Source organism: Argiope bruennichi, chromosome 10, assembly GCF_947563725.1.
Source record: "Argiope bruennichi chromosome 10, qqArgBrue1.1, whole genome shotgun sequence".
Lineage (NCBI taxonomy): Eukaryota > Metazoa > Arthropoda > Arachnida > Araneae > Araneidae > Argiope > Argiope bruennichi.
Genome location: NC_079160.1, coordinates 124001468 through 124013520, shown reverse-complemented (window position 1 = coordinate 124013520; position 12053 = coordinate 124001468).

The window sequence follows — 12053 nt, the reverse complement described above, 5'->3', positions numbered from 1 at the left end:
TTATCAACTGATTTTTTTTATGTTCTTTAAAGTTATTCATTATTATGGGTTATTATTTATGAGTATATATATAATCAATCTGAAAAACCGTTTGAACCCTAAACTATAATGTGTGAATACAATGTGAATAACAAATTCACCAATTTAAATATGTATTCACAGTCTAATTAATTTCACCCGTTAGGGAGACATAAAAGCAAAAACTTATACTATTTTGCTATGTCGGCAATTCCTGAACATACAATAGAGACAATTTAAAAAAATTCTATTAAATACCGAAAAAACGGCATTTAAACTTGTGAATACCGGTATTACAAAATTTTACAAATGGTTCAAAATACCTGTATTCGGTATACCGGTATTGCTATCTCTAATAGTCATCCTCTATGAGTGCACTTTTTATAATGAAAGGAGAAGTTTACTTACATCTCACGTTTAAAGTTTAGTATATACCGTTTTAAAGCAATACTAGGACTATTTTGGGACGGCCCTAGTGATTTTGAACCGCGGTCAGATGAGGAGGACGACACTTGAGCTGGTGCCCCTTTTTCCAAACTTCCACGCCATTTCTCACCTTTAAAGCTTTGGTCATTTCGCATTTACAAATCTTACTTCGTTACTTTGTAAGCCTCCTTAGTAAAGTGACTAGATATGTAAAAAAAAATGCAACTTTCGAATCGATATCTTTAGTATCCAGAATTGACCAGATTCTATTTTAAAACGATTCCTGGAATGTTTCATCTAAAAACAGAACTTTAAATTTTTGTCAATTATTTCTGATAAATTTTATAGTAAAGTAATTGGAACATATTTTAATATAAATACATAAAAACATATTTTTTAAGTATTTAGTATTTTTTTTATAATCGTAATAATTTATTACCATTATAATAATTTTAAGCCACAGCGTGTGCCACAGCACACTGTCCAAGACCAGTTATTTCTTTTTTTACGTTAGTTAATTATAACAATTTAACAGTCGACTTTTAAATCAGTTTAACATTTAAAAGATCTATTTCTTACTTATAAATTTCTCTCTGATGAAAAATGTGTTGTTAATAAAAATTTGAGCCCCTCTGATGTCGAATATGAAAGAAAACTTCTAAACCCCTGACGAAGAAGGAAGAATTTGTTGCTGATCCAAGATTGTGAAGATAAAGATTTTCATTCCTTTCGGCAAGATATTGAATCTGGAAAATAAGCAAAATTAACTTATTTCGAAGCGTCCACAGTTGTTTTATCATCGAATATGTGTAATAAAATGGATAGCGTTGAAAATGATGGAATGAAAGAACATTTTCCGTACGACTTCAGAACTCATGCAATTGACTTATGTGAATTGAGAATGACAGATTTAAGGATCAACAGTTTCGCCAAATCAAAATTTGATTTAGGGCAGAATGAACATTTCGCAATTTTTGCGTTACATAAAAGCTGTCCTCCCAGATCCTGTCGTTGAAGTAGATGCCAAGAATGAATGGTTTGATTCTTCAAGTACGTTAAATATCAAAGAAAAGTTAATTGAATAGTGGGTTGAATATTTAATTTGAAGGGATACTTACTTTTGGGGTTTCTAGGCCCCATATTCAAAAAATAACTAAATGTAAGTTAAAATTTACTCTTACCTGTCTTCCCTGGAACTTCCAAACCAAAAGAATTGAGGCATTCCAACATGAATTAGTCCACATAAACATCGAATCATTAATACAATAACGGTTCTCACTTTTATCATCTTTTTTTCTTTTCTGGACGAGGACACATGCACAGAAAATTATTTACAAAGATTATTTACAAATTTCTTTACATGGCATACAGCCATCCTTCGTTCCGTTCTTACACTTCAACAACAAACTTTAACTTTCTTCTGTTTCTGTGGAATCATGGGACTTTTCCCTGGAGTCACCAATCCGCGCTTGCGCATAAGGGTTACATCATATTATGGTTAAGCCAGGAATTCCAACTCTTACTTTCTACTATTAAACTGATCTACTAATCTTTTGATTAATTTTAATGCATATTTATAGGCCTTGGAGTTATCTTTTTAATTTCTTGGAACTATATCATTATATTCAGTTTTATGACAGTTCATTTATCCATTTTTCCGGGCGAAACTGGAGATAAACTGATTATAATTTCCGCCAAAGAGAAATCAAGATTTTTGATAATTTATATCTGATATTTCATAAAATGGAAATTATTTTTGCTGAAAAAGAATAAGAGAACTTGTTTGAAATAGTAGAGAACAGATGAGTAAAATGCAATCTGAGGCAATGGACAGTTTTATCGTCATTTTAAATATATTCTCATTAATTAAATTCGTTTTTTTTTCTTTTCAGAGTCTGAAATATATGTTTTCAATTCCCTCATTGTTTTTAAAATAATTGGAAGCATATAAATAATTGTTAATTGTCTTGTAAGTGGGACTGGTTAATAAATAAGATATTTTGATAAAAGAGCTTTAAGTAATGAGCCCTAGAAAGCATGAATACGCACTCAAAAATACTTTAAAAAATTTAAATCTCAGACAAACATTTCAAACTGAAATAAAAGGTAACATTTCGCACCCATTTATCCCAATAAACCCTTTAAAATCCAAAAACATTTGAAATTGTATTTACTTTTCATAGACATTAAATGTTGTATTTTTTCCCGTTGATAAAAAATGTTGATTTTCTATCTTGTTATCACTAATTCAACACATTTTGAATCGTTAAATTGGAAAAAAGATACATTTAGACCACTTTTCAGTAGTTTAATACTATTTCTCTTCGGTAAAAAAAGGAATCCAGAGATTGTCTTGTTCGGCGTCGGAAAAGTGCGGATGTCTAATGCACATTAAATCAACTGGCGTAGGCCGAACATCTAAAAACTAATAAAATAACTAATAAAAATTACTCACTAGCTCCAGTGTTAACTTCATCATCTATTCCCAAATAATTCAACACAGTTCTACAATTCAATTAAATTAATATAAACATCCACATAATTAAATAAATAAAATTTATTTTGCCAGTTAGAATTTAACAACTTAGATTTTGTAGTTTTCATGAATTTACGTTTTAATTTGTTAATTTTTTTCTAATATACTTCATTTACATTTTTTTCAAAGCAATTCATCTTGTTATTCTTTATTCATGCACAGCAAGCACACTCGCTTTCATTCATGCATTAAATAATACACAGGTAGGGAAATACATAAATAATTTAATATGCTATATATTATAATGCATGGATATTCAACAATACGTATTGAAACACAGTTTTGAAACACTGTGCGTGATTGTATTTCAGATATGAAGAACATATATTAATTCAGAAACTCCGATTTCATAGATCTATCAGTGGTAATGTTTCAACGTCATTGTAATCTATTTGAACAGGAATTTAATTAGATGATTTAATACGCTTCCAACTGCAACAGTTCCACTTCCTATTAACATAACAACAAGGAAATCATCTAACACCTGTTCATAATATCAGCTTTATTATTAAAGTTGCATTGCCATAAATTTGCTACAGTCATATTCAGATTTCACATGTTTCAGTCAATATTTTACTTAAGTATTTCCTTACATTTTGACATTTAAAACATTTTCAGAAATTTGAATATTTGGTTTTGAAAACCAATATCGTTTGTTCTTGAATTCTTTCCTATATGTATTATTTTTTTATTCAGAATCCATTGAAATTATTTAATCAACCCTATAATAAATTTACCAAACACAATTTTTGGAAATTGTTTATGCACTAAACAGAAAAAGTATTTTATTTCAATTATTTTCTACATTTTTCTTTTTTTTATAATACATTTTTATAAATAATATGAAATAATAAATATAATAATTTTTCCTTCCATAATATTTGCTCACAAATTAATAAACAGATGGCGTCACGAGTACGGAAAGCAAATTAAATTTGAATAATCCATTAATTGAAAATTCAGTCCTGAAAAAGTTTAATGATGCATTTCAGTCACGAATATGTTAGTTTCTGAAATACTAGTAGACCATAAAATGAATGGAAAATTAATCTATACTTATATAAAGCTCAATGTGTGTGTGTGTCTTGGCGCTCTACAGGCCAGACCGTTCGACCTACAGCTATCAAATTTGGCACATGCATACCTTGGAGGTCGGGAATGTGCACCTGGGGTCCCTTTTTTGAATTTTCAATTAGAATTTTAATTATTAATTAAAAACTAACTTTCCCGCCAAAAAAATATTTTCATTTCCCCACCGCCAAATGAATAAGGCTTCAGTTTTTTTTCCACACTAAAGAGGATAGGCTTAAGAAATTTTCGGCAGATTATTTCAAAGGATTCTGTTTATTTTCTTCAGGTTTGATGCATTTACAGTTAAACATTGTTAATAAATCGATCTTTCAGATTCATTCTGAAGTACTTTTGAATTAAAATAAAACAGAATAAAGGAAATTAAAAATTTCTAATCTGCATAGCGCTACCCCAACTGGTGTAGAAAAATTCACGCGTTTGCGTTACCTTAATTGGCGTTGAAAATTCACGCATGCGCATTGTGTTCTGATTGTTGACAACGGATACGGACTTGGTTTTGAAGGCTTAATTTGTTTTCGACAGATTATTTCAAACGATTCTGTTTATTTTTTTTAGTGTTTGATGCATTTAAAACTAAACATTTTTAATTAATCGATCTGTTCATGATGAATCTGAGAAAATTTTGTTGAAAACTTCTTGAGATATTATATAAATTAAGAAAAATATTCTTTAGTGCCCATAAGGTTTAAATACTCAGCGACTCTGTTTTCAGTACTCATATTTTTTTTAAAATGTCATTATATTTATTGCAATTTAATCATTTCCACTTTAATTTAAAGCATAAATTCTACGGGAGCTAATAGAAAATGAGAGAGATACATATTACGTTATGACTGAAGTTTGAAGTTTTAAAATATTTTAATGGAGAAGCAATTAAAATAGGAATTCTATAAAATATTTAATTATTAAAATTTTAACGGGCATTAAGATTGGCGAACCGGCTGGTCGCCAAAGGCGGCTAATATAAAATACAATTTAACATGAAATAAATCAGTGTAAATAAAAAAGTAGGAAAATTTCAAACACACAAAGGTCCTAAAAGGGACGAAAACTTAAAATAGTTTCACTGCACATGCTTGGAAAGAAAATAAAGATAGAAAGAAAATGGAAAGTATTCCTCAATATCAAATTCTTTTTATTCTTTTTTCTGGGTAGTATTTTGATCTGCTTTATTGGCTCTTTGTTTTTAAAAAAAAATTGTGTAATGTGATTTTATCTTCGTTTTCCTTTACAATAACGCAAAGGGTATTGTTAAACATTTTTATTTTGCCATTTCCTATTGCCTAATTCCGATCCATAAGTTTAAAACTTTCACATTTTTTTGCCAATTTCAAGTATCAACATGTTTAAACTGATGATTTTGTTCTGTGTGTCATTTTTTTGGGGGTATATTTCTTATATACACTGTAATATTTCAAAAACAAAGCAACATTTCCATTTCTATGCATTTCGTTTAATATATAATTTTAAATCTTTTTTGATCGCTCTTCTAAACGTATGGCTTTATAACATGAAATTAAATTAAAACTATTAATTTTCTCCTCCAAGTGATTTTATAAACTGAGATACAGTATGCCATTTGAAAAGCTATGTGCAGGGAAAGTGTGTTTATAAATTAAATAGTACGTGATCCAAGGCATCCTTACATCAAATCAAGCTTTGAACATTTCTCTGGCATTTATTTTGAAGTAAGTCGTTGTTGAATTCTTTGGCTGTCTTCCAACCAGTCACCACTTCTCCCACTTATTTTATTTATTTATTTATTTATTTTTTTTTGCTATCCTTACTTTTTCGCATTTTTAATTCTTAAATTCCCTTCAGTTTATGTCTAGTTTTGAAAAAACGTTTTCTTCATTTTCATGCTTTTTTCAATTAATAATCGTCAAAGAGAAGCCTTCTTTAAAGATAAGAGTCTGAGTGCTGAGAAATACCCAAAATGGAATGCAATCAAACGTACAAATATTAACTCTTTTGTACTGATTTACCCGAATGATTTATAACTTTTACAATAATTTTTTTTATTAGAATGTAAAACAATAAGTCTTATTAGGAAGCTTCAAGTTTCTTTAATAAACAAATACTAATTCGAAAAGATGAACAGATTATAGTGAATTAATATTGCTCCTTTTTTTGGCCCATTATTTGAATTAATATATGGAATTACGTGACTTAACTTGACAATGTAATTCCACATTTTTCTTCCTACACGACATTAGTCAAGCAATTGTGTGTCATGTTGTTTATGAAAAGTATCAGTTTAGTAAATTAATTTAAAATCCAGTTTTAAATATGCAAAAATTATTATTATAAGGACTTGTTTGATGCGTCCACTGTGTTATTTTTTTAATATTCAGTCATTTCCATCCGAAACAATTCGGGACGTTCAATTTATTTAAAAAAAAAAACTGGAGAAAGCGTAAAAAGAAGAAGACAAATAAAATATTAAGGCAATCTGTTCTATAGAAGTAAATACATATAGAGAAAGATTAACAATTGAGGATTAAAAGTTTTTAAAAAGACGGGATTCATTTTTTTCTCTTCTGTTAAGATATAAAATTAAACGTGTTAATATTAGTTACTTGCATGTATCTTGATTATTCTTTCGCTTTAAAAAGGCATTTATTGAGAAAAATGGGTACAATATATATCGATCAAAATATTTTCCATCATTTTCTACAATTTTTCCCAGTAAAAATGATCAAGAGTCTTGCAAATCATTCCCTTCGAATTTTTTTTATGTTCTCCAGACCGTTCTGTGTTATTGACATCGAAATCGCCACTCTTCAATCGTCGAAATCAAAACCGATGGAATATGGCGGAGCAACACCACCATAAGTTTCTAAAAGTGTCTGATGGGCTTCGGCGGCAGCAGATTTCTTCAAATCAAACAAATAAAAACAATGAATGTCGAAAATGCAATTTGGAATGCTCCATGATCGGGGTTTTTATACACTGAATAACTCAATAATATTAAACGGAAAACTTTCACAATGGTAACGATAAAGTAATAGTAAATTGGTAAAACCCAAAACCATTGACGTTTATATAGGTACTTCGCATGTTTACCAACAGATGTCATTGATTAAAACACATGCAAACACCTAATAACAAAGAATTTTAATGACTCTTATTTTTACTTTTATAGATTATTATAGGTCATATATTTTATAGATTATTATTACTCTTATTTATCTTATTATAGATTTTTACTTTTACAAAAGCTTTCCTATCAATCGACATCATTAATTCTCTTGTTTCCCAGTTAGGAACCTTACCAAAAATGGTATAAATGTCCAATAAACACACACAAAGAAAGAAGAAAATATGATAACAATCAGTAATTCTATGAACACTTTTGTGTTCTATTCTAAATTCAATGAATGTACTCAAGGTTTAAAGGTATACAAGAGGCCAATAATAAGTCTTCTTATTTGGCTTATTATACAACTCCAAACTTGCTCTCCAGATTTAAATAGCGATAAATATGGGTGTTAATACCCTCGTTAAAGAGAGAGAAATATTTCGATTCTTTTTCTGCCTGAATGAATATGTTTCGCTCCTGTTGTTTATTCAGCTACAAGAATTGCTTACATCCACTCCAGCAACGCGTCGGAACGAACGCTTTCCGGTTCAATTAATAATGTTTATTTGCTTCAGATGGTGCAAATAAATGAGTAGATAGATGCTTAGTTTTCTCAATTTCAGCTCATTCTTATCACTTTGTCAAATTAAAGAAGCACAACTGCGGGAACGGGAGATAATCCATTTAACTTAACTTGTCAATGCCTCTTTTATTAAACGGTATAATAAAACCTCGGATGCGTAGGAGTGCATATACGGCCAAGAGGAATTTCCACACTTGAAATCTTAATTGGTGCTGTGATTCCTTGACGACAAATGAAAGAAGATAGGCGCGGATAATCAAGAAGAATTTTATTAAGCTTTCAAACGAGCAGGAGCTAACGAGCCGCTTGACAGCGGACAGAATCTGAGCGCCCATCACCTGCCAATGCCGAGCTTAAACCTTTTATTACTTGATTCGGCTGTTTGAAATGCAAGAATAATGAAGGAAATATATACATGCTTTCATATTAAATATATCATGCTTTATTTAAGTGCAGAAATTATCAGTATTGTTAAATAAAAGATAAAATGCAATGAAATATTTCATTTCTTGAAAGTTATGCAAGCATTTTAAAGGACCAAATGTACTTCAGGGTGAGATCGATGAGGTGAATTTGCAACCCTTTGAAACAGTACCATAGTTGCATAATTGAAAATTTCTGAATGTGTTAATCTTTACTTCAGAATTATATATATTGAGTTAGTATATTTGAGACTATTTCAAAACGTAAACTGTACCAGTGAGTTATATTTCGGTAACTTCCATTTTTTTAAATTAAGATTGACAAGCTTAATTGTTAATACTTGTTAATACTAAGCTTAATATTAGCTTTGAACGTTTTCGATTTGAAAAGGATAAGATTTAAATAAAGACATTTTAATTCATCTATTCATTTTCCTTAATTCACTTTTTATTAAAATTTTACTTTCATTTTGAAATTTTGAATAATTTTTCCAATAATGCTTGCAGTCGTACACATAGATTATGCTATATTGAGTTAATGAATCCCATAACAAATTTGGGAAATGTTTTGCCGATGAACTAAGATTAATTTCCATGCTGTTCCTTATGTATAATACGATTTACATTGTATATATTACATAAATGTTATTTATGCTTTCATTTAATTGTAATATATACAGAGTATCCCAAAAAATGAAGCAATTGTTTATTTACTTAACGATTGCAATTAGAACATATATTTCAAAATTCAAAGCTTCGTCAAATACGGTACATAAACGTATGAAAATATTTTGGATTCAGTAGAAGGAGATAAATTACAAAAATTAATTTTCTGTACGGTCCTCATGGTGAAAAATTGTCAAAGATTAAGATATTTGCCTTCCTTCTATTAGGATACAGAGTTTCATACTTCTATCGGCAAAATTTTCTGAGATATTGAAAGATAAATTAATTTGACTTAGGCCATTTTTCCATACTTCTGATCAATGTTTGAGCGTTGTAATTTCAAAAGATAACATATATGTATCACGAAAGATTAATAAAACGGCAGAATCGGGAAATAAAAATGCATTTATTAATTCTCATTAAATTTTCAATAAATGATCAAGTGCTTAAAAACTTGCTCAAGATGAACAGTTTCGACAACTATACAAAATTGCACTCATCTAACAGTATTTGAGCCTATACGATCGATTCTTTATTCGTGATTTAAAAGACAAGCATTTTGAAGAAATGTGCTAATATTTGCAGAGCTTGTATTGCCAAATCCACTTCATCCCTTAATTCAAACATAATGCTATGAAAACTAATCGAATGTGTCTGTCATCGTTCAAAATGTAATATGCTGCTGCGCAAAATGTAACCAACCAAAGAGTTCCTCAAAATGTCACACCACACGTTTATAGAAAATTGACACTGATGATAAAACTCATGGGCACAGATAAATAAATGATCAGATAATACACAAGTGCTTACAAATTAGTTCAAAATGAACAGGTTTGAATAACTATACAAATTGGCATTCGTTAACAGCGCTTACTCATAAGCGATCGAGTGATATGTACTATTTCGACTTCCTTTTAAAAGTAACAATTTTCACATTTAAAGTATCGATTAAGAAAACTTTATCTCAATTAAAGCAATGTTTTCGTCTATCCAAAATCTTTCCAGTCCAATTTCTGAGAAATTTTATTCCTCAGGAAAGAAAGGTTTGATTTGTTTTAAGATGGAGTCCAATTATAAAATTCTAAAAGTCAGTTGCATAGTTATCCAAATAACTGTTGCATCCGTCCATTATATAGATGTCAGCTATTACGTTACGAAATTCTTTGGTTTTCGAATGTTGAGTTCTAGACTGACTGCTCATATAATATTACAAGCGTAATATGAAAAATAAGCCCAAAGATCAAATTATGCATCATTTTCTCCTCCCCGTTTCTCTCCAGAAAAGTAAGGATAATGTAGTTTATAACCGCTAAACCGTCTCGTAAGTACATCGATTGAAGGATGCTGGAAATCGGAAACGACGTTTGCATTGTGGAAGTGAGAACAAAAAATTTTATATCATTGCTCGGCATTCTGGAACTTCTCTAAGATGTCTTAAATATTCAGTTTCTCAAATTCCTCTACTTTTTTCATAAAGACGAAATTGTCGAACGAAGTTCCGAGTTTTAAAAATTATTAAGGTTCCTTTAACATGCTTTAGTATTTATAATTGGTTAAATCGATAAAGAAGAATTCAATCTCTTAATTCTTCTCATTCAGAGGAGAGAAACGGTTTGTAATATTTCATAAAATAGTCAGATTAGTTTATTTGAAAACGTTCAAATTCAGCAATAAAAATGCGTCGAAGTTGCACGCATATTTCTCAAATCCAGGTTTAATGCGTATTTATTTTTGAATATTCGTTTTTTTTAAAAAGAAATATAAAAAAATTGTTTTGAAAATTCAAAATTTCAACATCTTGCATTTTGAGATAGGTTTCTAAACTTTTCTTGAAGAATAAAATAACGTTCTCTTAAATGATTTATCTCCAGTTAAGTTGATATCGACTCGATATGGAATAACCTGGAACACATTTCGATAACTTGAAACTGCGCCCACTTCCCATAAATTTACAGTAACATGAGGCTTAGACCTTGGGTGGAAAATTTAGAGGATACCAAGTTCGGATAGAGGGCAAATTTCATCGGTACCTATCAGTCTAGCATGTTCTAGCAGCACCTTCTAACCGCGTTGATTAAATTCTACCAAGAGGCATTAACCGTTAGAACTTCCTTCTCCTAGAGTTTCAAAAGAAATCATATTTCTAAATTGCTGGAACAGTGAACACGATATGAAAGATTTAGGTGTTGCAAATAGTGCGAAGTGAAAAATATATATGGTACATTCCCGAGTATCTGACATAATGTGGTGGAAGGATAGGCCACAGTTCTATGAATTCATTTCTTTGCCCAGCAATACCAGAAGACACAATTTTTATTCCAAAACTCATTTCTATAATACGTATTTTCTCAAATCTTTTTCAATACTAAGCCATCGATTCATTGCAAGCCACGCAGAATGTGAACATGACCGCAGAACAGTGAAACATAGAAGCAGTTGCCGTTAACGTTTCTAGTTGAAATTGAATGATCTGTACTGTTAGTTTATATATGTTTATATACTGCACTGCAAGAATTTATTGGAGAAAAAGTTAGTTAAAGGATATAAACTGCTGACATTTTAACATGAATTCTGTACGCTTTACTACGGTATATGTGAAAAAAACATTAAACATACTCCAAGAACAATTTACGAATCCTGTAAGTACTGTGCAGTTATAATCAGGAACAGCGACGACCATTGAGATGCGCTACACACTGACGAAGCAATGAACAACGGGCAGAAAGCTGATCATTTCCTGTCACAATTTGTATTTTACACACGACACGTAAGAGGATCGTAGCAGACGCCCGCTTCCAATGTCTTGACAGTGATGCCAATATAATGCCTTGCCTTCTTCATTTAATTACGATAAAAAAAACTAACCCGGATAATATTGAAGCCGGATAATCGCGAAACAGATACACGGCAGGTGCTATAATTTAAAATTCCAGCCTACGAACTGTTAAGAGACGCATAAAGCACACAAGTAAATCAAAAGTAGAAAATTTTACCAGAAATGACAACCGAATGAGCTAGACTCTAGCTCATTCATTTTTTATAGCTCTAGCTGCTAGAGCTATAAAAAAATGCAGAAATGAAAAACTTACAAATTTGTGGAAACTCTTCACTTAAAGATAATTTACACTTGGATAAAATATGCGCATATCTTGCCTTTTATCAAATGTCCTCATTTTTTAGCTTAATGCTTACATTTAGGAGATTTTTCGAAAATACCCGTCATTTCTC